At 39.5% G+C, this 22,442-nt stretch overlaps 2 pseudogenes across 1 annotated transcript in view; one reads left to right on the top strand and one right to left on the bottom strand.

Moving 5' to 3' along the window:
* LOC106634683 (small ribosomal subunit protein eS21-like) overlaps positions 1-22,442 on the top strand; it is a 122,801-nt pseudogene continuing 100,359 nt past the window's right edge. The window contains exons 1-2 of the transcript XR_008955490.2: positions 1-491; positions 3,835-3,943. The product of XR_008955490.2 is annotated as a small ribosomal subunit protein eS21-like (transcript). The remainder of the gene's footprint in view (positions 492-3,834; positions 3,944-22,442) is intronic.
* Positions 3,190-3,478, bottom strand: LOC106634681 (HIG1 domain family member 1A, mitochondrial-like; annotated as a pseudogene).

Genomic DNA, 22,442 nt, shown 5'->3' with positions numbered 1-22,442 from the left:
GTAAGACAAAGTAAATAAAAGTATTATAAGAAACACAGAAGAGGGATAGATTACTTTAGGCTGAGTGAGGTGGCTTTTGAGTTCCTACTAGAAGCGTGGGTAGAATTGTGACTAGAAGAGAGAGGAAGGTCTGGATGGAGCAACAAGAGTCTGGGCTATTAACACAGGTTTGAGTCAGGCTGACCGGAGCTGTAAAGCCCTTCTCGTTCTCACTGTGTGTTCTTTTCAGTTCTGTCTTCCTGAGGCTGCTGTTTCTGGGCATGGCCAGGGGATCTTCAGACTTTACAAACCAGTTGTGCAGAGCCAGGCATTTCAATAAGGAACAAAATGCTGAGTAACAACATGAAGTCAGAGTGTTGCTTGCCAAGAGCTGGGAGGCCTGGGTGGTTTCCCAATCTTAAAGAAGCAGAAGGATATTAAAGTGAGCCTCCCAAAGGAAAATGTGGATCTACTTACCAACGCAGAAAATGATACACACGGATTCGATTTAGGTAAGTGCACCCCCTGTGATGACTATTGGTCACTTCCAGATCACATGGACTAACTGTAGGTCTCAACTATTTTGACTTTTTTTTCCAGAACAGACTAATACATAACTAACGGCTTACCTTTGTGAAAAATATTTTATGCACTGTAGAACAGATAATTTTCAGTCCTGGGCCAAAGGGGGAAACTTTGGAGAGAATTAAACAGGAAATGACTCTGCTACAAAGAATTCAGGAGCATGAGTGAAGTGAATAAACAATCCAGGCACAACTGATGAATTCTAGATGTCCTGGGAATAACAGGGCTTGTTGCCAGCTCAGATGGGTGAAATCCTACTCTGATGAAGGGCTCCAGGGCTGCAAGGAGACCACTCCTACATCCATCACATCAGTGTCACAGGTTTACCACCTGCTCAGCGATTATTCAACATCCTAAGGCCTTTTGCCCCATTACACATGTTTGACCACTTAGTCCAGGAATGAGGTACCAAATACTAGGGAGATCTCATAAAGCCTGCAACTAAAATAAGCAGAGGAATCAGAAGCTGGACAGAGTGACCCAAGGAGGACTGGGGATAACTCAGGAGTTCCTTTTTTTTTTTCTTTTTGAGACGGAGTCTCGCTCTGTCGCCCAGGCTGGAGTGCAGTGGCGCGATCTCGGCTCACTGCAGCCTCCGCCTATTGGGTTCAAGCAGTTCTCCCGCCTCAGCCTCCCAAGTAGCTGGGACTACAGGCACCCACCACTACGCCTGGCTAATTTTTGTATTTTTAGTAGAGACGGGGTTTCACCATATTGGCCAGGCTGGTCTCAAACTCCTGACCTCATGATCCGCCCGCCTCAGCCTCCCAAGGAGTTCCTTATTTTAATATTTGCTGAAAATTATCCACCATAATTTAAACATGTAATTATAAGAAAAATATCTGCTTCTGACTGAATATTTAGAAAACACAGAGCTATATAACATAGAAAAAAACCCAAGTCGACCACTGACAAATAATTATTAGGAATACTTCTTTTCATTCTGTGTTCTCTGCACATATGAAAGTAAAAAATTGGAATCATATTGTATATACAGTTTTATATTAATTTTTTTACATAGTCACTTTAATAACAATACATATGCTATGTTATCACTATAGAATGTAAATTCAGGTTAGACAAGAAAATTTCACAAGTGTAATAAAGCATTCTAATTAGCTGGGCGTGGTGGTGTGCACCTGTAGTCCCAGCTACTCTGGAGGCTGATGTGGTAAGATTGCTTGAGTCTGGGAAGTTAAGGCTTCAGCGAGCCGTGATCATGCCACTGCACTCTAGAGCCTGGGTGAAAGAGCAAGACCCCATCTAAAAATATATATATATAAATTAAACATTTTGCCTTTTATCAAAGTTTGCGTATAGTATCTGGCCAAACCAGCTTGCTCATTAGTCACTTTCATTATAGGTAATTTGTTTAGTTTCTTGTTTATGATTCTTCTGGAGAAAATTTGAAAAGTGTTCTTCACTTACCTTAGCATGAGTGCTTAAAATAGGATGACATTTAAAAATTATTCTAATATAACAGCAGCTAAAATATAATCCTGCACTTATAAAAGAGCTAAACTGGAGTTCATAATTAAGTTGTTCTCATGTTTACAATTATGATTCTGAAATAAATCCTATTACTATGAAGCTTTATTGTAAGCTTTCTTGATTCGGTTTAGACACACATACATACACTTAAGAGTTGTGAGAGGCGTTACAAGTTGTTAATGTATTCCATGCACGTTTCAGAAAAGTTCTAATAGAGACAGCCAGTTCACAAGACAGGAAGAAGAAAAGTTAGATTAACCAGGGCAGATAAGACTCCTATATAACATACAAAGCATGTGAAATTCTTCAGCAAACTGGGAATACTTCAGGGATCGCCAGCTATCTTCTTTAGAACTAATTTCTTCTTTCTTTTCTTTTCTTTTCTTTTCTTTTCCTTTCTTTTATTTTCTCTTCCTTTTCTCTTTCTTTTCTTTTTTCTTCTTTCTTTCTCCCTTCCTTCCTCCCTCCCTCCCTCCCTCTCTCTCTCTCTCTCTCTCTTTCTTTCTTTCTTTCTTTCTTTCTTTCTTTCTTTCTTTCTTCCCTTCTTTCATCTTTCTTTTCTGTCTCCCTCTATCACCCAGGCTGGAGTACAGTAACTGCAACCTCCGCCTCCCAGGTTCCGGTGATTCTCATGGCTCAGTCTCCCAAGGAGCTGGGATTACAGGCATGTGTCACCACCTCCAGCTAATTGTGTGTGTGTGTGTGTGTGTGTGTGTGTGTGTGTGTGTATGTATTTTTAGTAGAGACAGGGTTTTGCTATGTTGGCCAGGCTGGTCTCAAACTCCTGGCCTCTAGTGATCCACCCGCCTTGGCCTCTCAAAGTGCTGGGATTACAGGAATGAGCCACCACACCCGGTCCTAATTTAATCTTTACAGTCTAAGAAGGTGGTTTTAAAGTTTTAACATCATCAAGTGGAATTAGGTGACATGTTTCCTTTGTGTTAACTTGACTTCCCTGAATGACCTAGTTAGTGAACTAGTCACTAGTAATTTGGTCACCAGGCAAATCAAGCATGCAAGAAAGGAAGCCAGTATTCAAAATACCGTGTTATCGTCTGAACCCACTCAAGTAATTTATTTCCAACATAAACATGTAACCTCAATAATGAGATGTCTAACTAAAGTAACATCCTCTCACAAGATCAAGACAGCACCCTCCTTCCAAGGCTTAGGCTTTGCCCAGAATTCCTAATACACAGAACAGCCCATACCAACAGTCATTGCTTCTACAACACATGTGGATCAGGAGAAGGGACATTTTAGCATTTCCTCTGCTCTTCCATTTGTATAATCCTTATGGAACAATTGCTGGAAAGCCTGCCATTCCAGTGAGAACAAATGGTGGCTCTTCAACTTTTCGAACAAGTTTGGATCCCTGATCTTTATCATAGGAAGAAAGGGAAACATCTGCGTCTGTTGACATAGTGATTGAAGAATCTTCCTAGAGTGAGAAAATCTCACAATCCAACTGACCTCTATATTAATTTTTTATCTAACATTATATTATAGTCATTTGCCATGTTATTAAGCATTGTTGTAAACATTGCTTTTAATGCCTATGTAATATTTTATCTTACAGGTGTACGACAATTTATTTAAAAGTTCCCCTTCTTGGGATGCTTAGAGTGTTTCCACATTTTTTAATTATAAATAACACTTATGGACATCTGTACATATAAATCTTTTACCACAAATAAAATTGTTTCCCTAAGATTCACGTAAAAAAACATGGAGCAAGGTTTGAAGCTGTTGAACTCTATGGTTCCTTCTTCTTTCCAGGCACGCTACATTCAAATGACTTGGAAGAGCAGGTTCTCTGAGCCAGGATACTAAAGTCCCTGTTTAGGAAAGAGCCACGTTGTATGTTTACCCTACCACAAAGATACAGGTGAGAAAAACTGAGACCTGGGATGGTGGACCAAAGAGAGACACTGACAGAATGAGCCCTAGACTTCCAGAGTCTGGGAAACTTAGGCCAGATAAAGACTAGTAGTCTGGCAGTTATTACTGGGAATCACTCTTACTCTACAGCTAGGCGTGTGCCATTCCTCTTGTCCCTTAACTAGAAACTCCCTATGCATAACCTGGCTTCTCATTCCACCGGGAAAATTGAAGCATGCAGTAGAGACCTTCCACAAGCTCCCTCCACCACATCTTACCCACTTGCCTGTCTCTATGCACATAAATATCTGTCTTCTTTCAATACCATGTATAGGTTGACAACACTCACATTTTTATATCTCCAGCCCAGATTTCTCCCCTGTGTCTTGACTTGATATCTAATTTCCTACATGACATCTCTCTTTGGATGACTAATAATCATCTCAAATGTGTATGTCCAATACCAGACTGCTGATCTGCCTCCAAACCTGTTTTTCCTGTAGTCTTCTGCACATAAGTTGAAGGCAACGCCATCCTTTTACTTTCTCATGCCAAAAAACTTGGAGTCCTTTTTGATTTCTCTCTGTCTCTCACACCCCACATCCCATCCATCAGCAAATATTTGCATCATGTCTCACTGGATACTGCAACCATCTCCTTGCTGATCTCACTGCTTTTCAGCCTATTTCACAACCCAGCAGTTGAAATAGTTCTTTTAAAACATAGGTCAGATCATGTAATTTCTCAAACCTACCAAATACTTCCATTTCACTCAGAGTAAAATACAAAGTCCTTATAATGGCCATACACAATCTGCCCCCTCCCCATCTCCTTACCCATCTCACTTCATGTCCTGCTATTTTCTCCTTTGTTTGTCTCTGCTGCAGCCACACTGGCCTTCTTACTGTTCTATAAATATGCCAGGTACTTTCCTGCCTCAGGGTCTATGTACTTCCCATGCTTTCTGCTCTTCCAGATTTCTGCAGAGCTCGTTTCCTACCTCCTTTATGTCTTTACTTGTTCATCTTCTCATGCGACTTTCCTGCCATGTTTAACTGCAAACTCCTGCACCCAACACTCCATGTCTCTCTTTCTACCTTATTTTTCTCCATCATGCTTATCACTCACCAACAGACCTCACTTATTTGGTTTATTGTCTGTCTGTCCCTACTGACAGACAGTTCTTTTATCTATTTTGCTCATTGCTGTATACTTAGCACCTAGATAGTGCCTGGCACATATTTGGTGCTTCAAATACTCTTGCTGAATAAAGTATGGGCATGCTATGAAAAGGCATAGATACGTAAGGACTTTTGGGTCCAGATTGTGAGAAAGTCGTTGGCACCAAGATGTTTTCACTCAATTTTCTGAGTCCTATTACAGAATCCTGGCCAAAAGTATAACACACCAAAGAACCAGAATTATCATAGGTGAAGTAAACCAGGCCAATTGTTTTCTAGATCCTCTTAGGTATTTTTGTGAATTATACATGTTATGGGAAATTTTAAACTTGTCTATACTAAAGCAAATTAGAATGCTTTGATAAAGCTTATTTTGGATTTCTCAGTGCTTCTCCTTGGTCACAGAATATGGCAAGGGGTTCTAGAAATAGATTTAGTGGGGGAAGGAAAGAAACTAACATGGAATTGAGTGACTTCTAAATTTCTAGACCCCTTACATCTCATTTAAACTTTTGACAACTTTTGAGTCAAGAAACATTATTCCAGTTATGAATATATACAAATTGAGGTTCGGGCCTGGTGAAATGGCTCATGCTGGTAATCTCAGCATTTTGGGAGGCCAAGGCAAGAGGACGGCTTGAGCCCAGGATTTTGAGACCAGCATAGGCAACACAGCAAGACTCTCTCTCTACAAAAAATTAAAAATTTATCTGGGCATGGTGACACACACCTGTAATCTCAGCTACTCAAGACGCTGATCTGGGAGGATCACTTGAGCCTAAGAAGTCAAGGCTGCAGTGAGTCATGATCGTGCCACAGCACTCCAGCCTGGGTGACAGAGCAAGACCTTGTCTCAAAAAACAAAAAAAATCAAACTGAGGTTCAGAGAGAATTATTAATTTCTCCAATTTTGCACAGCCAGCAAATGGCAGGCTTAGAATTCCATCCACTAGCTAACTGAGTAGTATAGGACCTAGACCAAGCTTGTCCAACCCACGGCCCACAGACTGCATGCGGTCCAGGACATCTTTGAATATGGCCTAGAACAAATCTGTAAACTTTCTTAAACATTATGAGATTTTTTTGCGATTTTTTTTAAGCTCATCAGCTATCATTGGTGTTAGTGTATTTTATGTGTGGCCCAAGACAATTTTTCTTCCAATGTGGCCCAGGGAAGCCTTGAACACCCTGACCTAGACTTTATAGCTAATAGCTTGACAAATTAGGTGACTTAGGAGAAATCATTTAATATTTGTCTCAGTTGTCTGCCAAAAAAAAAAAAAAATGTAAATTCACTTCAGACACACATCTTAGAATAACCCAGGGTGATAATTTCAGATTTTTCTGGCTTTTGTTTATTTCTTAGCTCCTTCAGAAGAAAGAAAATGTTCTAAATGTTAGGATCCACTGGGGCTGTTATGTTTCCTAGTTCAAATCTTTAAACTGTTGTTAAACCACAGCAATTACCACAAGCACAGAGCCTCCTGGAACATTTTCCCAAGTAAAACAAATACGCTAGCTGTGTGAGGGTGTCAGGCAAAGCTAGAAATGGGACTCCTTGCTGGCTATCCATGTGAAGGGCTTTGTTTAAGGAAATGCTATGTTGCCAGCACAGTCACTTGTCAAAGACAATAGCTGTTGGCAAAGCATTAATATGTGAGGGTTGGGAGAGCTGCCAGTGGAAGCAAACTGTTTTGTGGTGTGTACAATGTTGTGCTGGGACATCAGCTGAAGTTCACCATTGATGACCATCTGAAAACTGCCTTCCACTCACAGTACACTCAAATGGACAACTCAGCAAATTGAAGAATGAATTTCTAGGGAGAGGCAACATGGTATAATTAATGAAAAAAGAACTAGAATAGAAGTGAAAACCCCTCATTTTAATTCCAATGTTGTGACTCTGATACCTCCTTTAATTTCCCTGCATCATTTTCCTTATTCACTCACTTACCCAGGCACTCATCCAGGCATCCAGCAAGTACGTATTGAATGCCAACTTGTATTCAAGGCACTGGGTCAAATGATGTGATCATTTCATGATTCTGCTTTATGTATGTTAGAGATAATAGTCCCATCTGCCTCAAATTGATGTAATGAGGATGAAAACCCAGTTTCCACTTTGGTAGAAATGGAAATATATTTGTCTTGCCTACTTCATGGATCTATTATGAGAATCATAAGAGATAATTATGTGGGTATACTTAATGAACTTAAAGTGTTAGATAGATATGCGAAAAATAAGTAAATAAATACTTTGACCAGAACAAAACTTACATCATTGCTGAATATTACTTGGGGAGAGAGGCAGAGAGAGAGAGAGGCAGAGAGAGACAGAGAGAGAGACAGACAGAGACAGAGAAAGAAAATGCAAATGAGATCCAGTGCCATTTACCTATTCTTTTCTTTTTTCAGTGAAAGCAAGACTTACAAAGATAAAAATAGAAGTTAGTTTCAATAATTATTTTTATAATTTTTTCAGTGAAAATCCACAGACAAGAACCAAACTCATGGTTCTCAAACTATACTCTTATACTGATTATCAGTAGTTTTAGGTGTTTGGGTTCTGAAATTCAATGCTAGGACTGGGAGTAGAGGATTTTATTGCTAATATATCAGGATTAGGTTTTGCTGCACATTAAAAAAAAAAAAAAAGCAAGCTACCAAAGCCTAAAGCAAGCTGGAATTTGGGGGTTTCTTTCCTCAGATAAAAGGACTTGGAAGAGAAACTATCTAGCTATGGACACTCCATAATATCATCTGGGACCCCCAGGCTCTTTTCTCTATTATCTTAACACATGGCTTTTATTATTAAGGTCATCTCTGGGCTGCTGAAGCTCCATTTATCACACCTGCATTGCAAGCCAAAATAAGAAGGAGATGCAGAAAGTATCACCCCCAGCTGAGTAAAATTGTGTTAAGTAGCCCTTCTAGACGTTTTATCTAGGAATTATGCTTTCATATCTTTGTCAGAGATTAGTCACGTGGCCACAGTTAGCCACAGGGGTGACTGGGAAATGTAGTTTTTGTCTTGAGAGATATTCTGCTGGGATAAGAATCAAGGTTAGGCAACTAGCTATCTTTTCCACACAAAATATTATGGAAAAAAGATGTTAATGGATAGAATGTTCTCAATTACACATTTTTCTCCATACCTTTTACATATTCCTTTGGTTTTAAGAATATTATCATTCTCCTATAATAGTATACAATAGTATATGATTCAAAACAAAATTATAAACTGGATTTTTTTAACAATCTAAGTATTTATATTTCATTTTATCCTACAAAGAGCAACATGATTTTCAGTTGTTTTATCACATGAATATATTCAAGCCCCATTAATCCAAATCAAATAAAATTATGGAAGTCTAGAAATCCATTCTGTATGGAAGCAAGCTAACAGCAGCGTTCCATCTTCTAACAGCCTTAGCCCAGGAGCATTTACCAGTAAGCATATTGATTTGAGCGTCAGCATAAAATAAGGCATCCCTGAATTTTTACCAACAAAGAAAAGTGTCCTTGCACTGTGGCCACAGCATGTGTATCTTTCTACATCTGCCCTCAAATTCCCAACAACATGATTGTGCTCTGAGTGGAAGCCTCTTGGTGTTCTGTGTTGCCTTCATCCATATAAGTATATGTAGGTCTTTCTGTTCATTTAGAGTTTGACTTTTGTGTGTGTGACAGGGTCTTACTCTGTCATCCAGGCTAGATAGAGTGCACCAGTGTGATTGTAGCTCACTGCAGACTTGACTTCGTGGGCTAAAGAGATCTTCTTGCCTCAGCCTCAGCCCCTGACCCCTGACCCCCAGGAACTACTGGTGCATACCACTATGCCCAGCTAATTTTTTATTATTTATTTTTTAGAGATGGGGTCTGATTATGTTTCCCAGACTGGTCTCAAACTCCTGGGCTCAAGTGATCCTTCCACCCCACTGTCCCAAGTGTTAGAGCACATCATGGGTGTCAGCTACTGCACCCAGAGAGATCTGCCTTAAGACTAAAGAATTCTGAGCAATAGTGTCTGAGGGGCTCATTCCCTAACCTAACGAGGATTACAAACCAGCTGGGTTATGAAAGAGCAGCAGCCATCCAAAACTGTCCCGATTGGGGAAGTGAACTCTGCATGCCACAAAGCAGGAATGGCAGCCAAATGAGAAACATATGCTCTGGATTCTGATGCAAAGTTTTTATTTCTTTAAAAACAACTGCATTAAAGTGACATAAACTTAAATTTAATCCAATTTGGACCTTACTGGAAAACAGTATGAATTTTGGATGAAATATTTTGGAGAAATTTGAAATATCTACTATGTTATGTGACCTTAGACAAAGAACTTAACCACACCAAGTTATTGTTATTATATGAATAATAACAATAATGTCAAATAGTAATAATAATGCCAAAAGAACTGACAGTCTTTTTGAAGATTACTGTGTCAAGAGTGTAAGTTACGTTAGAAAGATACACATGCTGGCCGAGCGCGGTGGCTCACGCCTGTTATCCCGGCACTCTGGAAGGCTGAGGTGGATGGATCACCTGGGGCCAGGAGTTCAAGACCAGCCTGGGCAACATAGTGAAACCCTGTCTCTACTAAAAATACAAAAATTAGCTGGGCATGGTAGTGGGCGCCTGTAATCCCAGCTACTTGGGAGGCTGAGTCACGAGAATTGCTGGAACCCAGGAGGCGGAGGTTGCAGTGAGCCAAGATCATGCCACTGCACTCCAGCCTGGGTGACAGAGAAAGATTCCAAAAAAAAAAAAAAAAAAGAAAGAAAAGAAAAGAAAAGAAAGACGAGAAGGAAGGAAGGAAGGAACGGAGGGAGGGAGGGAGGGAGGGAAAGATACACGTCCTGTGGCCACAGTACAAGGACATTTTTCTTGGTTGGGAAAAATTCAGGGGTGCCTTATTTTATGCTGATGTTCAAATCAATATTCTAAGTTATAATAAGGCTGTTACATTAGACTCTTAACACAGTAATCTTCAAAAAGTAATGCTATATTATTAAATAAGTGTACATAAAATAACTTACTGGTCATTCTCTACTTAGTCCAAGGATTTTGTCACTAACCTGCTAAAATTCTTTTAGCAAGACTTTTAATTAGAGGTCAAAAATTTACTCACTCTAATGAGGGACTTGAATTTTACAATCTGTAATAACCGACTTGACGTTGGGCCTTATTATCTCGGATTCTTTCATCTTCCTTGGGTTGTTCCTTAATTCTGGGCATTTTGCTGCCCATTATCTCTCTCTTTAAAGGTTGGCAAAGGGACATAGCAACAATTCTGGTAAACAGAGCAAATGGAAATGGAAATGAGCCAGAGGTGTGCTCAGTAGAATGTCATGTCATGTATTGATCAAATGGCACAGAGAACCCAGGCTCTGCAGTCGAGACTGGGAAGCTATTGTCATAAACTATTCTACATTGGCCCGTAACTTGAGCCTTAACAAATCATACAACCTCAGAGACTTCATCTATAAATTGAAAGTGTTAATATCATATACCTTTTAAGATTTTTTGGCCAGATGCAGTGGCTCATGCCTGTAATTCCAGCACTTCGGGAGCATCACTTGAGCTCAGGAGTTAGAGACCAGTCTGGGCAACATAGTGGGACCCTGTTTCTACTAAAAATTAAAAAACAAACTAGGCAGGTGTGGTGGGGCATGCATGTAGTCCGAGCTACTCAGGAGGCTGAAGCAGGAGGATCTCTTGAGCCTGGAAAATCAAGGCTGCAGTGAGCCATGATCAGGTCACTGCACTCCAGCCTGGGTGACAAAGGGAGACCCTGTCTCAAAAAAACAAGCAAAAAAAATTTGTCAGGATTAAATGATGTTACCTATAAAGTATTGTGGGCAATGTGTTAATTGTTACCTATTACTATTAACCAACACCATTATGAGATATCTCTATATGTTAGCAACAGAAATAAATTTATCCGTTTATTTCAAACAGTATTTGATTCAATGCAATTCTAGTACAATAGAATACTCCTAGAATGATAATAATATGACTAAGTTTGTTTTTAGGTCATTTCAATAAGAAAATTTAGACTTCGTTATCTATTTGTCAATGCTTATTTAATCCATAGTTCATTCTGAGTCCCTCGCCACTTTTACATTGTCCTTTTCGAGTGTCTTTCACAGCCCTGTGGCTTTAATGCGTTGCTGTCTTCCCAATTCACAGTTCAGTTTCATCAGCACTCCTGTTTCCTGTTTTGTCACTGTCTAGGCTGCCTGTTTTGCACCTCGAACTCCTTCCTCTTCCTCTTCAAAGGATATCGTCAACATTTCCAGTAGGGATGGGCAATGAATGCCACAAGCGTTTCTTGCTGCAGCTCTTCCTTTTCTTTCTTTTTCTTTTTTTAACCTCCTTTGAACCTTCATAAGCTTCCTGTAATGACTGTGTCTCTGTTTCAACTATTTCAGTATTTCTGTGGCTTTTGATTTTGATCTGGATTCACGTCTTCCAGCCAAAACCATCTCAAACAAGTAGTTTGAGGTTTTTGCTGGAAGGTAATTTGAATTTGTTTACATGGCCACCAACTCCCAATTTTAGATGTCCTGAGATTTCTGGAGTAGAGGATTGGCCTTACCAGATTACCTTTCTCTTATTAGCACTATTATTAGCAAAGATGGGCTCTTTCGTTTGTGAGCTAATCATACTTCTTATAATTCTAAATAACTACTTCTAAATCAGGAGAATTAGAAAAGTCTTTCATTTCAGCAGGGTTGAAAAAAGGTTAATTAAAGTCATCCACAGACATAGATATAGCAACATGATTTGATATACATACATCAATAAGAATAGTCATGCACACACATACACAGAAACACACAATTATTCCTTTACAATCTTCTGGCATCTTTTCTGCAAGGAAGCCACAAACACAAACTGGATATGAACAAAATAACTCAGCAGATGACCAATGACCTCTTCCTCCTTCTCATCCTCCTCCTTCTCCTCCTCCTTTTTCTTGTTTTGCCATCATTGTTTAGGTGAAGTGCAAAACAAGTCCCAAATATTTCTGGGCTACTCTCAAATTACTGGGCTCTGTGGCATGTGCATTTGAATGTTCATTCAATAAATATTCACTGAGCACCTACTATGTCCCAGGTCCTCACAATACAGCTGTGTACAAAACAGACCAGATCCCTGCCATCCGGAACCTCGTACTTGGGTGGGTGATCAGTTTCCAGAATCAGACAGTCTGCTCATTTGAGAAAACTCCTGTGTGGTTCAAGATTCCAGAGGAGAACACTGAGACAGGAGCAGACTGGGTTTATCATATGCCCCATCTCGTGGTTTCCTAACAGGCCAAATGCAATACAGAGAGGGGTATTGCTCACTCTTCCTTCCTGTTTCTGTCACTCAGACAGGAGCTAGATAGTTCCTTTCCTACCAAGCTAAGACTTTTGCTCTCATCAAGTGAGAAGGTCCCTCTTACTTTACAATATTTCTGACCTAAACCCTGGCAACCATAAATCTACTTTTTTTTTTTTTTTTTGAGATGAAATCTTGCTCTTGTACCCCAGGCTAGAGTGCAATGGCACCATCTCGGCTCACTGCAACCTCCGCCTCCTGGATTCAAGTGATTATCCTGCCTCAGCCTCCCGAGTAGCTGGGATTACAGGTGCCTGCCACCATGCCCGGCTAATTCCTGTATTTTTAGTAGAGACGTGGTTTCACCATGTTGGCCAGGCTGGTCTCGAACTCCTGACCTCAGGTGATCTGCCTGCCTTGGCCTCCCAAAGTGCTGGGATTACAGGCGTGAGCCACTGCACCTGGCCCACAAATCTACTTCTATCTCTCACCTTGCCTTGACTTTCACCACAAGACAGAATAGTTCCCCTTAGAGACTTTCATTTGCTCTGTGGTATCACTCTTTAGACTGCCTGAGATACATACTGGAAAATGCCACCTCTTAAAAGGCACCACTAAGTTCTTAATTGAATCCACACTTTAGTCTTTTATCCTTTCGATTTCTATGGTAAAGAACATAGGCCCTGTATTTGCTACTCATATCTCCCATTCATTTGTGTGTGATTATGTAGGTTTTTTAGCTTACACACAGCTATAAAGCATTTTCCAAGTCTTTTTTATATTATCTAGTTTGCATGAAATAAGGATGTAGGAGTATGTTTGGCTTTTGGCTATAGATAGTTGGAAGTATTTCTAAAGATCCACTCTCTTCTGAGCTCTCTTACTGTTCTTGTTTTCAACTAACAGAAATTGGAAAATAAAGATTGTGTGGGTATAAAATGAATGCTTGCAATGTTTGTCATTTTTGGAACTCTATTTCTGTGGCTCTTGACTTTTTTTAAGATGGCTTCACCTAAAAGTTGCTAAGGCCAGGCCAGAGCTCTTCTTATAAACAAATGACAGGGGACATGATAGCCCATAATGAATTCAATCTGGGCTATCTGTGGCATTGTGTGTGGATAAAAAGTAAAAGCTAATTTTGAGTACAAAGAAAATGAATAAAGCCTCTTGCCACTAAGATAGTTAAGAGAAGACTGTCAGAAGGCAACATCATTCTATGCAGCTGGACCTATGCCCTTCCACAGATGGGAACAATGCCATATGGTTACGGAGCTTGGCTGTTACCCAAGTGGCTCCTATTCAGTTCTCCATTTGAGCAAGAGTTGAGAGGAGGTGGAGAATAGTATTTGGGAGACTTCCTGGGTTCAAGTCCTGCCTCTACCACTTATTTGCTATGTGCTTTCTTAGTAACCTGAAGCAACGAATAACAGTATTAGCCTCATAGGGTTGTTGTAAGGTTTAATTGAGATAGTGCACATTATGCATGCTGCCTACCTGGCACATAGTAATAGGTGGGAGGTATTATTACTGTGATGATGATGATGGGTGTCCAGGGGGAGACCCGTCTGAATGTACCTAGTAGACTCGGTAGGTTACTGGAAGTCAGGAGTCACAAATGTGAACCAGGCAGCAAGCTTTAGAAGGTGATTGACAGGGCAAATTGGCAGGGATTATTAAGAAAGATACAGAGAATGGTGGTAAAACCAGGAGGAATAAGCATGCCTTTTTCTCTTATTGGAGCAAAGAGGACATTACCTGGTCTGTATCCAACTAGACAAGGGCCTGAACCTTAGAGAAGATGTTGAACCCCACTAGCATTACTTAAGGTCAAACAAGGCAAAAGCGTTTTGGTTTTCTGTTTATTTGTCTGGTTTGGGATATTCCTGGGAAGGAATATTATGGATTTTGCTCTTCTAATATCTGACTTCTGTGTAATGGAAGAAAAAAATAGCACTCCAGTAAGCCTTTATAATGCCATACACACATAAAGTGAAACAAGAAGACCCTGTGAAGGATGATAGGAATGGCAGATCTCGTCCTACTAAAGGAATAAATTTCCTTCCAAACATATTACAGTTATACAAGCTATAAAATATATTGCTATAAAATGACTCACCTATTTGAAAATCCTACTGCATAGAGTTTCCATAGTTAGAAAACCGGTATGCGAAAATGTGAAAGTTGGCAAGAATCAAGAAATAGTTTTTTAGTACCTATTGTGTGTAAGGTATTATTACATAATCACAGAATTATACTATTATTTTGCTTTATGCATAGATTTGCATTACCTAGTCAATATTTAACTGATTTATTTAACCTTTGTAAAACAAATTCAGAATCTCATACTGAGACTTAGGAAGTATATACAGTAGTTCCCCCCTTATCCGTGGTTTTGCTTTCCATAATTTCAGCTACCTGCAGTCAACCACGATCTGAAGATGTTTAAGGGAAAATTTTGGAAATTAACAACTCATAAGTTTTAAATTGTGCACCATTCTGAGTAGTGTGATGAAATCTCACAGCATTCCGCTCAGTCCCTTCCAAAGGTGAATCATCTTTTGGTCCAGTTATCTGCACTACAGATGCAACCATCTAGATTATCAGATTGAAAAAACATAGTATAGACAGTCTAGGGTTCAGTACTATGCACAGTTTCAGGCATCTACTAAGTCTTGGAACGTATCCTTCAAGGATAAGGGGGAACTATTCTATTCATAAATTCATAGAATTTTAAAGCTGGAAGAACTCCGAAGGGAATGAAAATCAGTGTCCTAGGCTTTCCTTAAAATGCTAGGTAATGTCCTAAGGAGCTTTTGAAATTTTAAATTATTTTTAAAACACTTTATAAAAGAAATTTTTTAGTCAAATATATCAGTGCTCACTAAATCCCCACCTATTATAAGAATTTACTCATCCTCGCAATGTCAACTTTAGGAAGCATAGAATAGAAACTGAGATAATATAAATGACTTATTCAAGGGGAATGGCATTAATCAGTCAACAAAGTGAGATAATCAGTAGAGCATCTGAAAAAATAAGACCTCTCACATGACCTGTTTGTTTATTTCTGTTCCCAGATGACAAACATTTTTTGAATTCTGCCCAGCTCCTCTTGGGGTAGACAAATGTTAAAACAGAAAAAAGTGGCAAGGTGCTTTTGTTCAGTGTGGGCTCATGGGGAAAAGTCCTATAATATTTTCAGCTGGTCGCTATGAAGGCAGCCAGCAGTGAGCTCAGCCGACATTGTTGTGGGATGGCACTATGACATCGATTAACGGAAAACTGAATGTTGAAATTATGCAGCAGAGGAAAAGAAAAGCAGGAGGACAATAACAAAATTTTCCAAACAGAAAATCACAAAGTCCACATAGGAAAAGTATAGTTTTCAAACTCCAGAAGATATTTGCAAACACCAGTGAGCAAGCTATGAATCTTGTTTTCCCATAGGCCCTACCATCAGTAGAGATCCCAGGTAGAGCAATTTACCTGCACATTGTTGCCAGGGAACAAGGGAAGGCGAGTCAAACTATTTGGGGATTTAGCTGAGCTTTGAAATAACTGAAAAGCTATGCTTCAATTTTTAAGAGTTCATCAGGTAGGATTTCTAGGATTGTAAGGTCCTCACTCTAGAACTTCTGAAAATAATCAGATGAATTGGAATTAAAGAACTAATGGCCTTAATTGTGTCTAAATAGGAATGAAGTAACAATGACTGTCATCATGAGCTATTCTCTTCTATGGCTCTGGACGGTCTTTTTTTTTTTTTTTTCTGTTCAGAGCTTCCTGCTTGGTGTTTGCCTAAGTAGGGAGGAAAGCCATTGTTTGAACTTTGCAACAACAGATTGCAAGCTAAGGCTTTTCTACACTTTGTTTAATTTTCCTGAAATGTTCCTTTTTACAGAAAAGATCTGTTGTTGACCTAGCATGCTTTTTGTCTTACTCAATACTCCCCTGGGGATGTAGTTAAAACAACACTTAGCTGTAATTCTCCTGGGTGGAGAAGTGTTTGGTGGTGGCAATGAAACTAAAGCACAGATTTGAGCAACTGTGGGCTGTTGACTTTATGCTAGCCTTTCATAAAGAGAAACCTCAAAACACCGTGGCCATTCAGCAACCAGTGTGCGTTTCATCTAAGCCTGGCTGGCTTTGCCCTTGCTTTCTTCGGGCTAGAATGATCCTAACCATCAATGTCTTTGTGTCATGATGCAGAAAGTTGGCTAGGACATAGGAGGATAATGCTGAAGTATAACTTCTGAGTGGGGGAGGGAATCAGGCAGAGAAGTAAAGCTCTACACAATGGCTAGTGCTTCTGTATTATGATGTGTGTTCCAACGGAGGTCAATCATTGTGCATTGTCTCTAGGGAGTGAATACAGCATATTATTTTGGGGTAGAAATTGAGATTTCTTTTGGTGGTAAAATATACAGAAAATAGAAATTCTCTGTACTTGATTTCTTTAAGTTTATTTAAATACCTTCAAAGGCATTCTTCTATGAGAAGGAACATGACATAATAGGACTCTAAAAATGAAACTGTTTTAGTGATGGAAATTTTCCATATCAAATCTACTATAGCCACTAGGATATATTACCAAAGTTTTTAAAAATTCTTGTGTGCAGTGAACTTTGTTGATTGCCTACTCAGCAAAAAATCATCTCCTGTATTCCTAGTGAACCTCAATTTTGCTTTCCTCCCTTCTAGTCATGTGCCTGGGAAAGATTGATGCCAGCTCCAGAAAGGCATCTGAATGGTCTAAGTAATGCCATCCATCTGTCAGTAATAGATTCAGAAATGGGTATGTGATTCAAGTCTGGCCAATGAGATGTATGCAGAAGAGTGCTGGGTATTCTGGAAAATTATCCCTTGTCATTCAGAGATCCACAGGAATCCAGCCTTTTGCTCCTTGAATGGGATAAGGAAGCACATAATCCCAGTTGCTCTTCCAGTCATCCCAGACCCACAGCCCTGCTTTAGCCATCCTATAGCCATCATATATTCACAAGGGGAGAGCAACTGAGGACAACACTGTGGATCCTTGTGACATAACCAAGCCAGTGAACCAATCAATACATTTATTTATTGTTTGAGCCATTGTAGTTGAGCTTACGTTACTGGCAGCTGAAAGCTGAAAGTTATTCTATCTGCCAATCCTCATCTTGCACGTCTCTTAGTTTTGCTCTTATCTCTCCTTTTCCTCTTTTTCACACATAAATCCCAATCTTTCTTCCAACTCACACTGTCAACACTCTGACCTTTCCCTCTTGCCTTCTTTTCCTCTTCTCTCTGTCCCTCTCCCTTTTGCCTTTCTTTCTGCCAGTGCTACCCACAGGTATATCTTAAATCTTATTAGCCATAGCCATGACCAAAGACTAGGACCACCATTAGGTATAACTGGATTAGGTGGAGTTTTGCTCATTTGACCTCCTTTGTACTTTCGACATCAACATCCCTCACCCCTCAGCAATTCTCTCCACTGTGCCCCACTCCATATAACAAAAAGTCTTGTGTGCTCTGAAACATCCACCCAAAAACTGTATTTTCACTAAAATTCCTTTGGTGATAATGCCTTAACATGGTGGTTTCCAAAGCTTTTTAAAACCATAACCCACATTAAGTATCCTCACTCAGTATACACAGAATATACACATAGGCACTTGATATAGTCTGGATATTTGTCCCTGCCCAAATCTTATGTTGAATTGTAATCCCCAGTGCTAGAGGTGGGGCTTGGTGGGAGGGTGTTTGGATCCCTCATGGCTTGGTGCTGTCTTCACAATAGTGAGTTCTCTAGACATCTGGTCATTTGAAAGTGTGTGGCACCTTCCCCCTCTCCTTGCTTCTGCTCTGACTATGTGACATGCCTGCTTTCCTGCTTTCCTTTTGCCTTCTGCCATGATCATAAGCTTCCTGAGGTCTTCCCAGAAGTCAAGCTGATGCTAGCATCATTGCTTCCTGTAAAGCCTGCAGAGCTGTGAACCTCTTTTCTTTATGAATTATCCAGTCTCAGGTATTTCTTTATAATGTGAAAGGAAAATAAACCTTGGGGCCCCCAAATCACTAAGCTAAATGGAAAAGTCAAGCTGGGAACTGCTTAGAGCAAACCTGCCTCCCATTCTATTCAAAGTCACCCTCTGCTCACTGAGATAGATGTATATCTGATTGCCTCCTTTGGAAAGGCTAATCAGAAGCTCAAAAGAATGAAACCATTCATTTGTCTCTCACCTATCTGTGACCTGGAAGCCCCCTCCCTGCTTCGGCTTCAAGTCTTCCTGCCTTTGCTTCAAGTTGTCACGCCTTTCCAGACCCAACCAATGTACTTCTTACATATACTGATTGATGCTTCATGTCTCCCTAAAATGTATAAAACTAAGCTGTGCCCCAGCCACCTTGGCCACATGTCATCAGGACTCCCTGAGGCTGTGCCGCAGGCTCATCTTCAACCTTGGCAAAATAAACTTTCTAAATTAACTGAGACCTGTCTCAGATTTTCGGGGTTTACAGTAGCAATGCAAGAAGGGACTAACACAACACTGCAGGAAAAGTTCTATGAAACACACTTACCTTTACTACCAGTGACACATTCTGATATTACGTATTCTGTTCTATTTCATTTTTAAAAAGTGTTTGTCTGTACTCACTAAATTGATGTCATGGATAGTTGTGACCACCAAAAACACTTCCTTCACCCACAGCAGAAATTCTGGTAGTCATGTGATAAACTTGTCAAAAAGTCCTTTGAGGGTAATTAGACTCATACTTAAACCTGAATAAAATGACAGCCAACATCAACTAAAAGAAGTTCTGTCTGTGTCAATTTGGATACATTCTTTCCCCTAAAAAAATGAAGAGTGAGTGAGAATATATGAATGCTGACACCTGATGTGTTCCTAGTAATTTCAGGGGATCTTTCTGAAATGGCAAAAGTGTTTAAGAAACACCATTATAGTTATTTCTGAAAGTAAAGATGTTTCCTGCAAAAGCTATTTGAGTCCCAGAGCCAATTTATTAATTGGTTTTATGTTTGACTTTTTAGAGCCCATTAAATATATCTATTTGATTATTCATTTGGCAGCTATGCTACTTCTTTAAGAGCTGGGAATGGCAGATTATCTATAAGAACCATTTTTATAACATGGATTGTGGTAAAAATGTGTTAGCTTTCTTGTTGATAACTACTTGTTATCAGCTAGAACCACTTTTACAGCCTGTACCATGTGAAGGCCTCACATATAAAGTCCATAGCATGTTTGAAAGTCACATGATATCTAGAAAAGCCCTGTAAAGCATTGTGTAAACACAAAATATTATTATTATGCATTTTTTTTAAAGTAAGAAACTCTTGCCTAAGAAGTCAGTCATCCCCATGGTTAGAACATGTCTCCCAAAGTTCATGTGTTGGAAACTTAATTGCCATTGTAACAATATTAAGAGGTGGGGCCTTTAAGAAGTGATTAGGTCATGAGGGCTTTGTCCTCATGAATGGACTAATGTTGTTATCATGGGAATGGGTTAATTGTGGTGAGCCTGGCCCCCTTTTTCTTTCTGCTTCATCTGCCCCTTTCTGCCATCCATCCTTTTGCCATGGAATGACTCCTGCCAGATGCCAGTACTATGCTCTCAGCCTTCCTGGCGTTCAGAACCATGAACAGAATAAATTTCTTCTTTTAATAAATTACCCATCTCTGGTATTCTGCTATAACAGCCAAAAATTGACTAGGTCCTTCATGAATTTTGAATGCCAATGAATTTTAATGTTTTTATTAATGGTACTGAGTTCTATAAATGTTTTTCCCCACCCTCTAATTGATACGCACACACATGCACACACACACACACACACACACATGCATACATATGCACATACACATTAGACTTTTAAGCTTATATTCAATACAATACAGGCTGGTTGCTAATTTACAAACCCTATTTTCTCTTTTATAAGATATATTAGAAGGTAGGTTTTCTTCTATATGTAGTTATAGTTGTGGTGTGATATGCCCAGCATTACTGTGAGATATGTTAAATGGTACAGTATAGCTTTAGTAGTTAAGGTTTTGGAGACAGAAAGACTCCAAATGCAATTTTACATTTAACAAGGTCTGTGAATTTGGGTGAGTTACTTAACTTTCCAAGCTCTGATGTTCCTCATCTGTCAGATGGGGTTAATATAATTCACCTCACAAAGGTGTTATAGAATTGAATTTATCTCTACTCATTAAATTAATTTCATAATTTACTAATGGGTCATGACCACCAAAAACACAGGCTTAACCCACAGAAGAAATTCTGATATTAAGAATCATGGAGCCAGGTGAAGTGGTGCATGTCTGTAGTCCCAGATACTCAGGAGGCTAAGGTAGGAGGATTGCTTGAGCCCAGGAGGTGGAGGCTGCAGTGAGTTATGATTGTGCCACTGTATTTCAGCCTGGGCAACAGAGCGAGACCCTGTCTCTAAAAAAAGAAAAAGAAAAATAAACAAAGCTGATTTAAAAAATTGTGGGCATATTACAAACCTGCAATGTATGTGTGTGCGTGTGTGTCTGTGTGTGCATGTAAAGTACTTAGGACTTAGGACAGCACACTTAGTATTTAGCACATAATACCTAGCAATAGCTCAATGAATGGTAGCTTAACAACAATAACTAATGATATTGCGACATGTTTATTTCATCACACCTTCACCATGAATAAATGTAGAGATCTAGGACCTAGTACCTCTTGCTTTCCCTTTGGTGCTGAAGCTTCACTCCACTGCTTCCCAAATCTATGTGTCCATCTAGAAATGGGTCATGGTTGCTGAATCGTAGAATAATAATACTGCAAAATTGCTAAATCTCTGAGGGGCGTGTGTGTGTATGTATGTGAGTGTCTGAGTGTGTGTGAGAGAGAGAGAGAGGGAGAGAGGGAGGGGTATGGGGGAGGGAAGCAGTGCTTGTCTCTTTCTTCTTGCTAAAGACACTTCCTTAAAAATAAATACACTGGAAAATAATGACAGGAAACTTTACAAAATTAAAAGAGGATGTCAGGAAGTACAGGATGTGAGGTTGTTTTCATTTCTGTCAGTATTTTCTTATTCATATATATTTATAACTTTAAAAAGCAGAGAAGTTCACTATTTCTTCTACTTAAGATCAAGTTTATATATAAAAAAAAGACCTGTGACCAAAAAAAAAAAAAGAACCCACTTAATACTTTCTAGCTGCAATTAAGTATCTGATCTGACTACATTATTGGGCAACTGAATAGAATACTTGTCACACTCATTCTCTATTTCTAAAAAATGATGCAGGCCAGGCACAATGACTCACACCTGTAATACCAGCAATTTGGGAGGCCGAGGTGGGAAGATTGCTTGAGGCCAGAAGTTAGAGACCAGCCTGGACAACAGAGTGAGACCCCATCTCTACAAAAATATTTGTTTAAAAATTAACAATAACAACAACAACAGCAACAGCAGCAACAACAAAACGGTTGCATTCTCAGAGAGTTCACGCCAATATGGGAAGGATATAAAAGTAAAGTACCCTGAAGCAGCAATGGATAAGAAAAGTTTGGTCTTTTTTTAAAAAAAAATTTTTTTATTATTACTTCTTTCCCAGAAGACAACTTTCAAACATAGGAACCTAGGCAAATCAACGAATGCTCAAAACTGAAAACCCACTTCCCCCTTTGAGAATAGAGGGTACAGAAATATCAGTACTTTCAATGCTTTAGCAGTCATGTGAATGGTGAGCATTCTATGTTTTTCCATATGCACAGCAAATGAGCACGCTGCTTGCAGCTTTTTCTCCATGAAATGGGGATCTGCATCCCATAGTAGTTACTGAGCAGTACAGTTCCTCTCCAACATTGAAACAGTTTATCTGCAAACAAATTTCTAAAGTTCCTATGTGGCTGGAAGCCAAAATAAACCAACTATGTTTTGCTGTCCTCTGCTTTGCTGAACAGATAGATGTAAAAGGTTGTAGGTGGGCTTCTCTTTATTACTGCACTTGACT

Source organism: Pan paniscus, chromosome 3, assembly GCF_029289425.2.
Source record: "Pan paniscus chromosome 3, NHGRI_mPanPan1-v2.0_pri, whole genome shotgun sequence".
Taxonomy (NCBI): Eukaryota; Metazoa; Chordata; class Mammalia; order Primates; family Hominidae; genus Pan; species Pan paniscus.
Note: the sequence above shows the minus strand (reverse complement) of the source record. Positions and strands in the feature narration are given on the sequence as shown.